Source organism: Platalea leucorodia, assembly GCF_965183815.1.
Source record: "Platalea leucorodia genome assembly, chromosome: 2".
In the NCBI taxonomy this organism is placed as follows: domain Eukaryota; kingdom Metazoa; phylum Chordata; class Aves; order Pelecaniformes; family Threskiornithidae; genus Platalea; species Platalea leucorodia.
The window spans coordinates 25,449,417-25,463,776 of NC_138824.1; positions in this window are offsets into that span (position 1 = coordinate 25,449,417).

Here is a 14,360-nt window from a genome sequence, read left to right on the forward strand (position 1 = left end):
CACCTTGCAAGAGCTGTCCAGGTCTTTGCAACACGGAAATCACACGCTTTAGTTCTAAGAGATCTTGTAGGGGGCACCAGTATGAAACCAACAGCTTTTCTTCACTGCATCCCTCCAGATACCAACAGCACTTCAGCAATCAAATGAATGAAGTGGCAATCAACCAGTGTTCAGAGAAACTCCAGGCTTGCTGATTTTTTCATAACAGTGCCAGGAGCAGACAGAGGAAGGCACAGACCTGAGGCCCATCAGCCTACTAGACATTAAACTCCTATTCTCTGCCTTTTGCACTGTGGCTTCGGATGTCTGATGACGCAGTCACATCCAGAGAGATCCACAGCTATCACCCGGGCCACATCAACAAGGGAAGCACAGTATACCACTTAGGAATAATTTTGCTCCTTTATTATAATGAGAGGAGTGTTATGTAATCTGGCCAAATCCCTTTATTGGTGTCCTCAACAGCTGCGGAGAAATCAGAAACTACGACCTTTTGATCACAGCTACAGCCAACCATCCTCACGAAAAAATGTGATGTACAAGGGGCACCAGTAGCTTTTCAAAACCCCTACAGATTCTTGACTTGGAGACAATCAAGGTCATGCTGGGATCTCTGTGGCATCTCAAAGCAGCCCCAAGCCATGCTGGGCTTTTTGTCCATCAATGGCTTTGTCCTTACACAAGCAACATCCCTATGCAGCCAGCCAAGAAAACCTCCTAGCAGTTCTGTGCCATCGAAGTAGCACAAAGTAGCTAGAGTGTCCTGCTGAATGAGGCAGCTTACCCCCTTGCCTGCTCAGATACAGTTTTGGGAAGATCTGATACATTCATTACTCACATGATATGCATTACTCATTCTGAGTACAATATAGCAAGTGTTACTCCGTACTAGGATGACTACATGTCCTGTACCGACATCGTAATAAACATAGTATAATAACTCTTCTTTGGCAAGAGCTTGTGTCTCTCTCAGTGACAGTATCACCATTAAAGCTACGTCTGCAGGTTTAATCTCTCTGGCTGCTCTTTTTAGGCTGGCGGTCTTTTCTGAAATCCATTTCCTTCCTTGCTACGTTATCCTTATTACTGACAAAGGGCAAATGGCTCAAACATTTGCAAACAAACATCGTAAGACAGTCCCTGCCCTGAAGAGAATGTAATCTACTTTGGATACAGACAAATTAATTGTTTATTCTGAACTTTTGGTTTCTTTACCAAAACTTTGCCCCTACTGGTGCGCAGCCAGCAGTACCAGACCTGCACCGTGGGAACGGAGCAAACCTCAGCCCGACCTGTGGGGTAGGAGGGGAGATTGCTGCGGTCCTGGCCTTTCACCGTGGACTGATTTTCTCATCTGAAGGGTGGTCAACGGGAAATGTATGAGCAGTGAAGGAAGTGAGATCCCGAGGTTTTCCCCTACCACCTGCACTCTGTGTTATGTTGGGCCTCTGAGTCTTACATTTCCGATGCACAATATCCTGGCTGTAACGGCGAGGGTGGAAGTGTCTTTTCCCTTGTCGCCCCTTAGCTCACCCGTTAAGGCGATCTCATCCATGTCGAGAGCTGCAGAGCCAAACCTTTTCAGGCACAGTGAGCCCAGAACTGGGGCTCCTGTCTCCTGATCTTGTGCTCAGGTGCACCCTGTCAAAGAAAAGGGGGTAGCATCAACTCTGGTAGGGCTTTGAATAGATCCACATAGTTCCTAGGTCAGCTATAAGCTAACCATAGGACAGAAATGGCTGTTGCAGTGCCCTACGGGCTAGAGACTTGTCCTGGTTTCAGCTGGGATAGAGAAACCAGGACATGACTAGAGGACAGCCATAACTGATGCTTGGGAGTTACCAATGACATCCTGGCCTCTTCTAAATTCAAGAGGTCAGGATCTGTCCCTGATTGCCTGTCACACTGAAACCGCTTCTGTTTTAATAGTCTCACCATAAGCCAGAATGAAGCCCTCTATCTACAAAATACTTGTTTTCTAAAAATCTGACCATGCTGTCCTATTGATCTGACCTTCCCCAAAACAAAAGGCATCTCTAAATAACTCAGACTCTGTGAGGAGTTGAGAGTGAACCACAGGTGAAATGTATTATTTTAAATTTCCATATTAGCAGAGAAAAACATTGGCAGAGAAAAATAAAATAAACCTCCCTATAACCTTGTAATTCAAACTCTTTTTTTAGATAGCTGGCTTCACTTTCAAACAAGTTTTATAACAAGAGCAAACTCAAAATATTTGATGGTAACCATCCAAAATGCTTGGAGTTTTTGACATGCTTTCACATGTACTTCTTGGCTGCTATAAACAGCAGGTTAGTGTCAACGTGCGTTTCTCCTGTCTGTTGCCCTTCTGAGTCCCCAGGAGGCAAAGGCACTTCATATTGGCCTTCCTGAAGGTCACATTTGCTCCTGCTCACACGTTCTGCAAATACAGAGCTCAGTTTCCTATCGGTCAAGACAGGGACATCGGTAAATGCACATGTTCTGCAACACCAGATGAGCTGTTATTATTCTGTTACTATATGGAGATTGACTCTCTCTGTGTCCTGACTAATCAATCCAGTCAAATTATTTTCTGCCTTCAGCTACTGTGATTTTAAAACTATGTAGCCCATTTGGATTTCCTGCATACTTGCAAGAGAATAAAATCCAATGTTATCTACAGGAAGGTTTGAACCCTTATCCTGGACTCTGTGTGTTCACGTAAAGGTTTTTTCATGCTTTTTTCCTTCATACCTTTGCCCTTTAATAACTTTCTACTTCTGACTGCACAAATCTTACGCCTTCACTGGGGCCACACTGCTTGTCCAGACTCAGAAGTTCAACCATTCAAATGGCACATACAACAGCAAGAACTGGTGCAAATGCTTACACCTGCAACGCGCAGGTGCAGGTAGGAGCCACTGAAATTTTAGGCATGCATAAGTTGAGGCCAGCGTTTGAGAGAACAGGTCCCACTCCCCACAGTAGCTGTTACATTTACATATTCTGACAGGCTTCTGGCAGTAGGCAGCTGAAAGTGATGAGCTGTCTCAACAGATTAAAATGAAATTCTATTGAAGACAACAACATACAAAAATTGTGTTTCTGTATAATCTGTGTGATTAAATGTTACTTGTTTCAAAGCTAATGTTTCTGTCACTTTCAATTACAGCTTTTGGAAGCTTTATTCTGCATCATTTAATCTCTTTAAATAACTCTCCTGTTCAGCTTCCTTACAGGGACTGGCACACTTAAGATGAATATTGCACTCCTACTAACTCCTACAATAACATTGCTGACTCTAATTTAGAATTATGTTAATTATATCTGCTCTCCCTTAACGCCTGGAAGTTGAAAGAAGAAAAGGAACAACATCAAATGGAGTCACACTCAGGAACTTTTTTACTGGTCAAGTTACATTGAGTGGGCTCAGGTCATTCTTGTGATGAGCAGATGAGAATTTCATCATTTCTAAACAGTGACAGGCATTTCTTGTTGGAGAATGGTTTTTGAAGTATCCTTGATTTTTTGGATTTACTATTCTAAAAGCTGAAGGGTTGAACAAATTTTTCATTTGGTTTTGCCGTTTTCAAGTTTTCAGACAACCACTGAAATCGAGTTAAATTATAATGGGGCTAAACAAATTACAACTTGTTCAGCTAGTTTGAAACTCTGTTGAGGTAAATGAAGTTAGACAAAATTTCCTATTTTGTTGAAAGAAGAGCCTTTGAATCAAGAGCAATATAAAAGCTCATCTCTATGTCTACATTTGGCTGACTATTTTTCCTTTATTAGTCGAAGGAAATTATGATTTATGTGCAAAAAGGAAGCTACACTTGCAATTAATGAGTAAGCGGAAGAAAGGGGGGGAGGGAGATTTGCTAGCAAAAAAAAAAAAAGGGGGTTGTCACCAAACGCTGCTCTCCCAGGCGAGCTCTGCCACCTCGTGGGCTGCTGCCCTCTTACAGGGCAGAGCCCGGAGCCGGTGGCGGCGGGGAGAAACAGCCCGTAGGAGAGTACAGGGCAGGATAGGGAGAAATAGGTCTGAAAAAAAGAAGATTTAAAATATCCTGTAGAAAGAATTTCGTTAAGATGAGAGGCCTGAAGCGTAATTCTTAAAATTCAGCTCTCATGTTATAAAGGAATCACGTCATCAGGGCAGCAAGGCATATTTTTCTAGCTGATTTTTCCGACTGGTATTTCCAGATTGTAGCTTTTTAACCATCATTAGATACAGTGCAGCTATTCAGTGTTTGTCTGACTGGATCTGGGAGTGTTTTCCAGCTCCCAGGTCCAGGTACAAGGTCCGTGCATGTCCCAGATCCCTGCAGGAACAGTACCTGCTGTGCTCCAGCCACAGACGCCAGCACCCTGGCTCGCAGGTAAATGAATCGGTACAGACCCCAAAGCATCACAAGGCAGGCGATGCTAGATGCAGCCATAGTGCAGCTTCATGACCCAGATATACCTCTTTTGTAGCTGTTTGTCATTTTTTTAACGGAAGTTCACAGAACTATGCAAACCACTGATTTTTCAATTTGCCGACCTAAACAGAAACCTGAATCGAGTCACAAACAAACAAGCTAAAGTGATTTTTTTTGTCAAATGAAAAGCTGGAAAAATACTTTGGATCAACGTACAAAATTTCTTTGTCTGAAAAGAATAATCATTAAGCAGTTGAAAATACAAGCTTGGTGATTTCAAGCTGAGAACGTGATTTGGTGAACGTTTCTGTTTTAGAAATGTGCCGCTTTGGCTTTTCTTGCATTTTCAGGAAGGAATAAAACTACTAACAAATCAAGGCAAGATTGGCAAATACTTTCAGTTGCCCCCAATTTTAGCATGAGCCTTATTCAACAGTTCTACTCCAGGTGCATAGACAGCTTCTTGCTTTTGACTAATTGTGAAGTAGCAGCAGCGAACTGGGCAGGACTGCTCGAGAAGTGTGGGCAGACCCCTGGTGATACAACGGTTCCAGTGCTCTCTCACGGCTCCGGCTTCCTGACCTTCATCAGGTACAAATAGGTGACCCATCACTGAAACAAATCACTAAGCCTTGCAGTGGAGAAAGTCTCGGCATTGTAGAACGTGGCAGACACCCAAACAATGATGTCATCTTGTGACATAAATATAGCTGTCCTCCTCACATATATGCTATTTTAGCTATATGTCATCTAACCAACAGTTTGCATGTAATCTATCAGAGGAAGAACAAGAAGATTGTTAATATTTAGTTTAATCATTTGAACTGAAAAGCCACAGGAAATAAGAAAGAGGAGGATGTCTGTGAAAATGCCACATTCACAGGGATAAATTTTTGTATTACAGAGTTTGACTATTCTTGCCTAAACAAACACACTCGGCTCTTAAAGGAAGTGGCTCCTTTGTTATTTCTGTGACAAAATGAAAAAAAAAAAAAGAGTAAGCTGGAAGAAAATTCTCAGATATATCCATATGGCTTTGATCCCTTAGGTCTCATTTCCAAAGTAAGCTGAGAACTTAAAACATCAGGTGCTTTCAGGAATTGTAACTGCTTGTTATAAGATAAATCTCTGAATTTCTAGCACTTCACAAATTGATAATGAAAACAAGGACCTAAATGAGATGTGTACAAAAGATATGGCTCAATTTTGTTTCTCAAGTGAGAGAGCACGTACATAGACAAATCTACCTGAATTGCTGGAAGTCACTGTGATAGAGTTAAAAAATAAGGAAAAAATAAATAAATGTGCATTTTAATAGATTTTAAGCGATATACTAGGAACAATGTTTATATATGATGTATTTTTAAAATGATAAATGAAACAAACATAACTGCAGCATCAGAGATTCTAGGTGACTGCTATTGTAGCTGCTTTTTATTGTAGGCATATACAATAGTTATATAAATTAACAATAGTTAAAGAGTAGCAGTAGATAGGTAGATAAGGAAGATGTGATTCTGCTTCATTTATTGATGAATCATATGCTACAATCGTATTTCCTTGACGGGGGCTAGAAACTAGCCATCCTTCTCTGATGATAGAAAAAAGGAAACTATTATTCTACTAAATGTTTTTCAATGAGCAGTGTTTTTTTAATAAAATAGTCATAGAAAAGGTAATCCAGATTTTACTGTAAACTGTGGGGAGTTTACATGACAGTTCCTTACATTTATTTTTATTTTTATAATGTTCATTGAATAGTATCAGATCGATGAGTTGGTTTTGGGGGAAAAAACCCAAGTAAGTAGCCTGGATGAGGGATGCAGATATCTTGTTTACCATTAACCAATGGCAGCAAGAACAGAAGTCTCTAAAGTGATGAAGCAGAAAGTTAAAGATCTTCTGTAGGAGCTGACAAAAACTTATAATTCGATTCCATGTAATGAAGAAAAAAGAACATTCCTGAAGAAAGCTGAGCTCTTTTCTTGTCCGGGACCATTAGCAGAGCATTTATTATACATAGGACTACCCATGATATTTTTAATAAGCACTACACATTGTATTTGTAGTCACTGAGATTTAAACCAGCAAAATAATCTGACCCTGCTAGCTCACCAGACACATGGAAATAGCAGGCAGTACAGTTTAGTTCTCCCTCTGCATTCTGTCAGCTGTTGTGTGACTCCTACCTTTCTCACTTAGGAAGGACTGGCTGCTCTAGAAAATGTGATGTGTCACTGGACCATTTAAAATGTGGTCAGTATTCACCGGGACTATCGTAACAGGCATATCATAATGAGATTATTTTGCACAGCAAAGCAGATCATTTGCATCTTTTCAGGGTGGTTAGGACCAGGAGCAATCTAGCTCAAAATTACTGAAATTCAGTATTTCTACGGTGGTTTTAAAAGGAATTTGATGGAGTCCTTCCCTTGGTTGTTGACAAGAATCCACATCATAAAACCCTCCCTGAATCATAGGAGTCTGATACCTTAGTCCAGAGAGAGGACAGCCGAGCAATACAGGAAAGGAGCTCAAAGGGCCACACCACACCGCCTTCTGCGATTATTAAGAGGGTCTACTCAGCTTGGCTTGGCAAGGCTTGCAAGAGGTAAGGCAGAGACTAGAGGAACACACACAGCTGCAGCTAGATTTTCAACACTTTACCTATGGGGAAATGACCTGATGATTCAGGCCAGTGCAATAAAATCTCCTGCTGTTTTGTCCTATATACTAGTACTTAAGTTTTTGTTACTGTTCAAATTCTGCCGCAGTAGGAAGCTGCTTATGCTGCATATTATTCTTGTGTCGGCCATGGTTAGAAAACATCCACCTCCTCAGTTTTTTACAAGCAATAATTTATTTTTGAAAATAAAAAAAGCATTTTAGATTATTTTTAAACAAAACCAAACCTGTGAGTATGTGAGTAGCAGCAACTATAGCAGAAGGAGCTAATTTGTTTTTCTCATCCAGAGCCTCATGCAGTCTCATTTTTCTTTTTCATATCCCCGTGCTGTTCAAAACACCAGTTTATGGCACAGCTCATAGGGCTTACAAATGCACTTTCCTTCAGAGTCTGGTGTGTATTCTCCTGAGGCTGTCAGACAATTACAGTAAAAAATGGAAGCATCAATTGCAATCTTTTCACACAGCATGGTATTACTCCTGCTGAGGTTTTAATTTGTCCTGAGACTGTACATATCAGCAGTTTTTCAAAATTACATTATAAACCAATATTTCATTCGGCCTAAAATTTAGCTTATTTTCTTGTTGTACCAAGGTCTCCCAGACAGTGAAATCAGTGTGGTTCCCAAGCTCATGGGCAAAGGGACTTGGGATTTAAGGATTCAAGAGCTGCCCAGATTGGTAATTATGGAAGCTTGCCAGGCCAGGGAAGCAGCAAGAGGCTAAGGACCTTCCTCTGCACATAACTCTACCATCTCGCAGAGGAAGCAGCAGAAAGCATTAGCATTAGCCTACAAGACTTTATATCCTGGAATATGGGGGAGGAGAACTGGGATGGAAACTGGTGGAAGAAAGGGTGGAAAAATCTTCCTCCTCTATCTGTGTACTTTGTCTTTGCTATCTTGTCTAAGTCCAATTTTTCAAAGCCATCTCCTGTTCTCCACAAAATCAACGGGTCTTTTACTCTACTTACAATGACACACAGACTGCTTGAAACAACATCCATTCAAATCAGTGGGAAAATTTGAATTTACATAGATTTGCATTAGATTGTACCTTCACATTCGCTTTTAATAAAACAAACAATCCCTCTTCTACTGAAGCTGGACATAGTTTATCAAATGCATCTAAAAATCATCGTCCAAATGAACCACTGTATAATACAAGTTAATAATAGTGATTCTAAGCAGGATCTGAAGAAAGCCACATCATACAATATAATCATGAAAGCTGAAAAAAGCTACATTGTTGATTTTCTTCAAGTAATTTTTCTGAGGCACTCCGTCTTCTGTGTGATTTTCAGAAAGTTTTACGGAGCTATATTGAAAGGTTCCACAGGTTAATATTTCACTGAGAAGTGATACGACAAACTTTTCTGATATTGAGTATTTGACTACAGCAACAAAGTTTCTAAGGCTATACATGGTTAATGGAGAGATTTTAAAATTCAGGATTTCCTTATATGACATATAAAAATCAAAGATGACATTCAGCTAGATCAAGAATAAAGCATCATTTAAATGGAACACACTTTGAAACAGAATAAAAAAAGCCTAAGAGCTCTAAATTATTTTTAAATAGGAAAAATAACCCTTACTACTTCCTTAACTCTTTTCTCCTGCTCAATATTTTCAAGATATTTCTATGTAACCTTGTAAGCAATTTTTACAATGCTGACAAAGTGTAAATTTTGCTAATTGCATCTGGCCTCCTTCTTGGCAATCCTAATACAGAGATGACTGAACTGCAGAATAACTTATTCTGTCATGCCCGTGTATTTCTTAGTTACCTACAAAATAATTCCAAGGTTTAAGAAAGATAGGATTATAAATTAGAAAGACAATAGATCAACAGATCAAATCCTGTTTCAAACTCTGATCAATATCTGATATTGCAGTCTGAAGAAAAAGCCGTGTTCTTAACTGTCCACCTATTTATCAGTTACTGCATGTGAAGAAAGACATTCTTTCTGATCTCTACAGGCAATCTGCTTACTCTTTGATGCATAAGATTTAGATAACCCTATTTTTACCTTATTTTATAAATTTAATAGGAAAGGATTAGGTTTACATAAATAATTCATGCACAGGATTTGATTGATGGAAACAAACAAACTTTGGACAATCCTTTTATTCTGAAATCACAGGAAGACTGACACCAGCACGTACAATAGGGGAACAGAAAGCATTATATTATATTGATGAATGATGTCAAGGACATGCACCATATGGTGTTCAATGATAAACTGAAGTTGGAAAAAAAAAAAAAAAGGGAGAGGAAAGCAATGACTCTTTACCTGAGGGTGCTTCTGTAACATTTAGCAGAACAGCTGAATGGCCAAGAATGAGTATTCCACTATGCTACTAAATATATTGTGAAGTTAGTAAGATTTTAAATCTAGTAAATCAAAGTTTCTTTGTATATTACAGACAAAATCCTGAACCTATGGAAATTAACAGCAAAATAACAATTTCATTCACTATGATAAAAATTTCCCCCCATTTCTATAATGATTTAATAATTAAAGCTTTTGATAATACCAAAATTTTTAATAGTGTCATCTTTTAAACTTACGTACCTGACTTTTCTCAGAGATTCTTTGACTACTGATACAGTATGGGCTTCACATGTACCCAAGCAGCTGTACAGTAAAGCTGATCAGCTGCCTTCTGAAACCAGTGGGAGGTCTTGGAATTGCTTTCATAATCACTAGTTTGATAAACACAAGTTTTCTGAAAGAATAGTGTACCTCCTAGAATAAAATTAAGACTTCAGATGTCCATTAGAAATAGATGAAAATTTCTATTAGAAATAGAAGCAAATTTTCTGTTTGTATCTTTAGTATTAACAAGTTTAGATAAGGTACAATATGCAAGATCGGCCCAGTGATATGGTCCTGAATGTACCTCCACATCTATGTCTTTGTCTTCTTACACAGCCTTAAACATCTAAGAAAACCTTTCCTTGATCTTTTAGATACCTTGTTCTAAGGCACTTCTCCTGCAATGCCTATAGAAGCCTGTGAGTTTACACTTGTATCAATGCTTAAACAAATTTTCATATGTGATATTGCTATAACTCATTTACCCTTATCATGTTCTCTCCTTGCTGTTTATTAGTTCCATTTGTTATGTCGCATTTAAAATCAGATTGGGAGATATTTGGGGAAGGAATCATTAGCAGGCTGCAATCAGAACTCTAATTATGTTGCTACTGGAGGGTGCTGAGGAAGCCATAGCTGAGTGAACAGATGTACTCATTTTTAATAGGGGAAGTCATGTCGTAGTAAATTACCACTCTATTTTCTAGAATATGGGCCAATTGAAGGACTTGCAGGTAAAAAGTGGTAACAGAACCGAAACTGAAAAGGCATGGCATATCTGACACACTAAGCGCAGACATTTTATGCTGCTGCTCAGACGCTGCACACTCCTGGAGAATGCAAATAGACCCAAGACTTCTTCCACCCGTTACCAACAAAGGAGCAGAGAGGCAGAGTTTCTGGAAAAGACAAACAAGGTGCTGACAGGAAAAGGTACAAGAGAAAGGAGAAGTTTATTGCCTGGCAATGTTAAAGAATCACAATAGCTGTTTCTGAGGGCGAGATAATTTACCAGCAGAGGCACTAATGGCCTAAAAAGCCAAATTTCTGCTTCCTAGAAGAAACAGTCTTCTCTGGCTGAATGGAAGAATGACAGAAAAGATATAGAAGCTAATTAAGAGCTTACTAAGCTAAGCAGGAAGCTTAGGATGACAAAAGGGCCTAGCTCTGTAGGCCCTGAATAAATACATATGACTTGATCCTGTCTGGACTAAATCCCCACATAAAGCAATGGAAAAAAATGAACAGTCCGAGCTGCAGACAGACACCATATATCTGAGTTCACTACATGCATGCACAGTGATGGAGATGAGGCTGAAGATAAATATGGGAGACCACGGCAGCTGGACCAGACAACTCTAGCTGAGTATCCTGTCTCTCACAGCAGCCAAAGCTGCACAGGACAGAGTAGAAAAGCAGGGCAAATATAGACTGAGAATCTCCCTGGACATTCTCCCAGCCTTCAACAACTGTGCTCCAAGGGCTCTCTGAGCCAGATGTAGCTTCCACCAATTTAGTAAACATTACAGATTTTTCTTCTGTGACTTTATGCGGCCTCCTCCCTGAACTCAGGTAAACTTTTAGCCTCCATAGTATCCCGTGGCAAGGACTTCTACAGCGTAACTATGCCCTGAGTGAAGAACCACATTCTTCTCCTTGTTCTGAACCTGTCAAGTGCTACTTTGAGTTCGTGCCCCTTAGTTCCCACAAGCAGCATAAGCAATCAGTCACCTGTGCTCAAGGTTTTCCAGGAGGCAGTCAGCACGACTGGTCAGCGAGTACTGAAGCTAGGACTAGGAAATCATACAATACTCATGCTTCTTTATACTGGTAAGTGAGAAAGGCCAAGGAATGCACGTCAGCACTGTATCACCTATACTGTCCAAGACTAAGCATGTTCCTTGGCACGCTTCTGGCCCATTCTCACTAACGCTTTCTAAGGCAATGCCAAGGCGTGCTCTGGAGAACAGCACGTGCTAGGGATTGTTCCTAACAGGCAGCGTGGAGAAGACTGCACCACATCTGGCTTCCTCCACCACACCCGGTCCTCCAGCACTATCCTAGCAGGCCATTCATCCTCCAGTACATGCCATATGCACTCATGTCGTACCCCAGGATATGTCATACATATGTTCAGTGTTGTGCTATGAAAACTTCACTCTGGTGGGATGCAACTCAGCCCTCACTTTGTATCAGACACTCAAGATGGAAAAAAAAACCACATAAAAAATAGTTATTATGTCTGAGACACTCCCCAGGGGGATGAGAGGAGACTGAGGGCCAAGTGTTATGCAGTCTGTAGGCTAGACACACCAAAGTCTGTATCACTCAGCTTCAGGCCCAGAAAATGGTCCCTAAGCCTAGTTTGATTTAGTAGCACACATATAGTCTTAGTTTACATCTATAGTGATATACCACACAGTATCATCAAACTATTTACATGATCCTTGGCATGATTTTGGCTTGGGCCAATGCATACTCACTCAAAGGGAAGCCTGGGTGTTGCCTGGGGAACAGTAAAGGCCAGGAGCTATTCTCAGTAGGCCCTGTGAATGGGAAAAAACATTTTGGTGTCCTCCTCCATAACATTTGGAGACAGCTGGTCTCACTAACAGCATTGAGTCTGTTCCTCAAGGTGTGCTTAACATTTAATGCTGGGTTCTGCATCGCCTACTTTAACAAAACCCACTAATTTTAAAGTGACCTTGCCCAAGAAAGATAAGAACCAGAGGAATGATCAGAGGACCTTACGACACAGTTTTCCTTTTTGTCCAACGATAAGAAAAGCAGCTTTGTCACTATAGAATTGTAGTTATCGGAGAACAGGAGGTCAGTCATCTAATCTCAGCTGGTAGAGCTTTTCAGCACACGGAGCTCTGGGACTGTGCTTCATTCCAATCCACATCAATAGCAATACAGCTGTATGAAGACGTATCCATACTAATAGCTTTTCACAGTAGGTATTGCTCTGTGGTAATTTTCCAAGACCACAGTTATCTAACAGTGTTATGTGCACAAGTCTGCTGTTACTAAAGGCAGATAAACCTGTGGTAAACACTTTCCAAACTAAATTTCAATTCTAGATTTCTTGTCATTGTATCGGATGTTTTGAAGTATAAAACAGGAAGTGTAGCATGATGTAACACGTTTTGTTGTTATATATATGTTTGTAATAGAAACACATTTTAATTGAGGGTATGAGAATACCCCGCTTTTAACTGAAAAGGAAAGTGCGAGTATACATTGTTGTTCATCATACACTCCGCATTACTTTTCATCCAGATTACAGAGAACGGTTCCCATCTCAGTAACCAGATTCCACCTACTTACATATGAACAGGGCTGGCCTCAGATTAGCTAGCAAATCTGAGTAAACCTCCAATGAGTTTACTGACTGACTAAAACATCAAAACTTGAAAGACTAGCAAACTTTACTGAAACTGAGATTGAACTTAAGATGAAAGCTTTTCTGAAAATGAAGAGTCTCAGGAGAAAACTAGGAAATTCAAAAACTTTGGTATGTCCATTGATTCAACAAAAATGTAATTACTCTACAAGGGAAAAGACAAATTAAGAGACATCAGCAAGACTGCTGCGGCCTGAATAAAAGTGATTCTACAAACATGATTTGATTATTTTATAGGAGATGGAATTATGGTAGTCAAGCTCTGAAATATCAGTGGGTTCATAAAACAGTATGTGCTATAGAACTTTCAAGTGTTGGTAAATGTATGAAAACCATGATTAGAGAACACCAGTGTGTTCTGCCAATGGCACAGCATAGATACAGGTTTGGGTAACATCAGGTTCTAGTAACTTTCTTCATAGGAATGCAATGGAAATCTGATTTTTATGTCCCACATTTATTGCCATCTTTGGAAATACACCGAGATGTGTTTAGAGGTGTCTGAATTCCATTTATTAATATTCTATGAATTCAAATGGGCTGGGCTATTTATCATCTGGAGGAAAAGTTAAAAAAAAAAAAAAAGAAAGAGTTATCAAATGTTAGAAATCTAGAAAACACCTATTATATTAGGCACATTAATTAGAATATTACAGGCAGAGCTAGCTAGGAATTTTTTGATGTAACTTCTTTCCTGTACATTCATCTGACTTTTTGCAAAAATGCATTATTTTTCATGAATTTTTCATTGTAAAAGCAGCTCAAGTCAATAAAAACATTTCTAGTTCAAGTACTGGTGAGAATGGAAGCAAAGACCCCCACATTTCAAAATAATCCAGAGTCCTTTGTCAGCAACATCTATCCTTGCCCAGAAAGAGATAAAAAATGTCATATGTCAGCATCTTCACAAAGTTAATTCCTAATTACAGGTCAAGCAACAATATTTGTTCATATATTTAAATATCTGACAGCATGTTATTCTTTAAAGAGTTTCGTGATTAGTTTCCATAAGGAACTCATGTGTCTTATTTAGAATACATCCAGAAAAGAATATTGACTATTTCTTAACTTACTGAGTCGGTTTCAGAATACCTTTACATTCAAATCTGCAATCCTAAGTGGACAAGAGCTTCCTTTGTTCCAGTTCTTCTGTTATTGCAAAATGCAGGCTGATGGAAACTGAAGAACATGGCTATATCTTTTAGTCAGTGATCTTGTAAATCTCAGGGGGAAAAGACCTAAATTACAAATGAAAATTGCC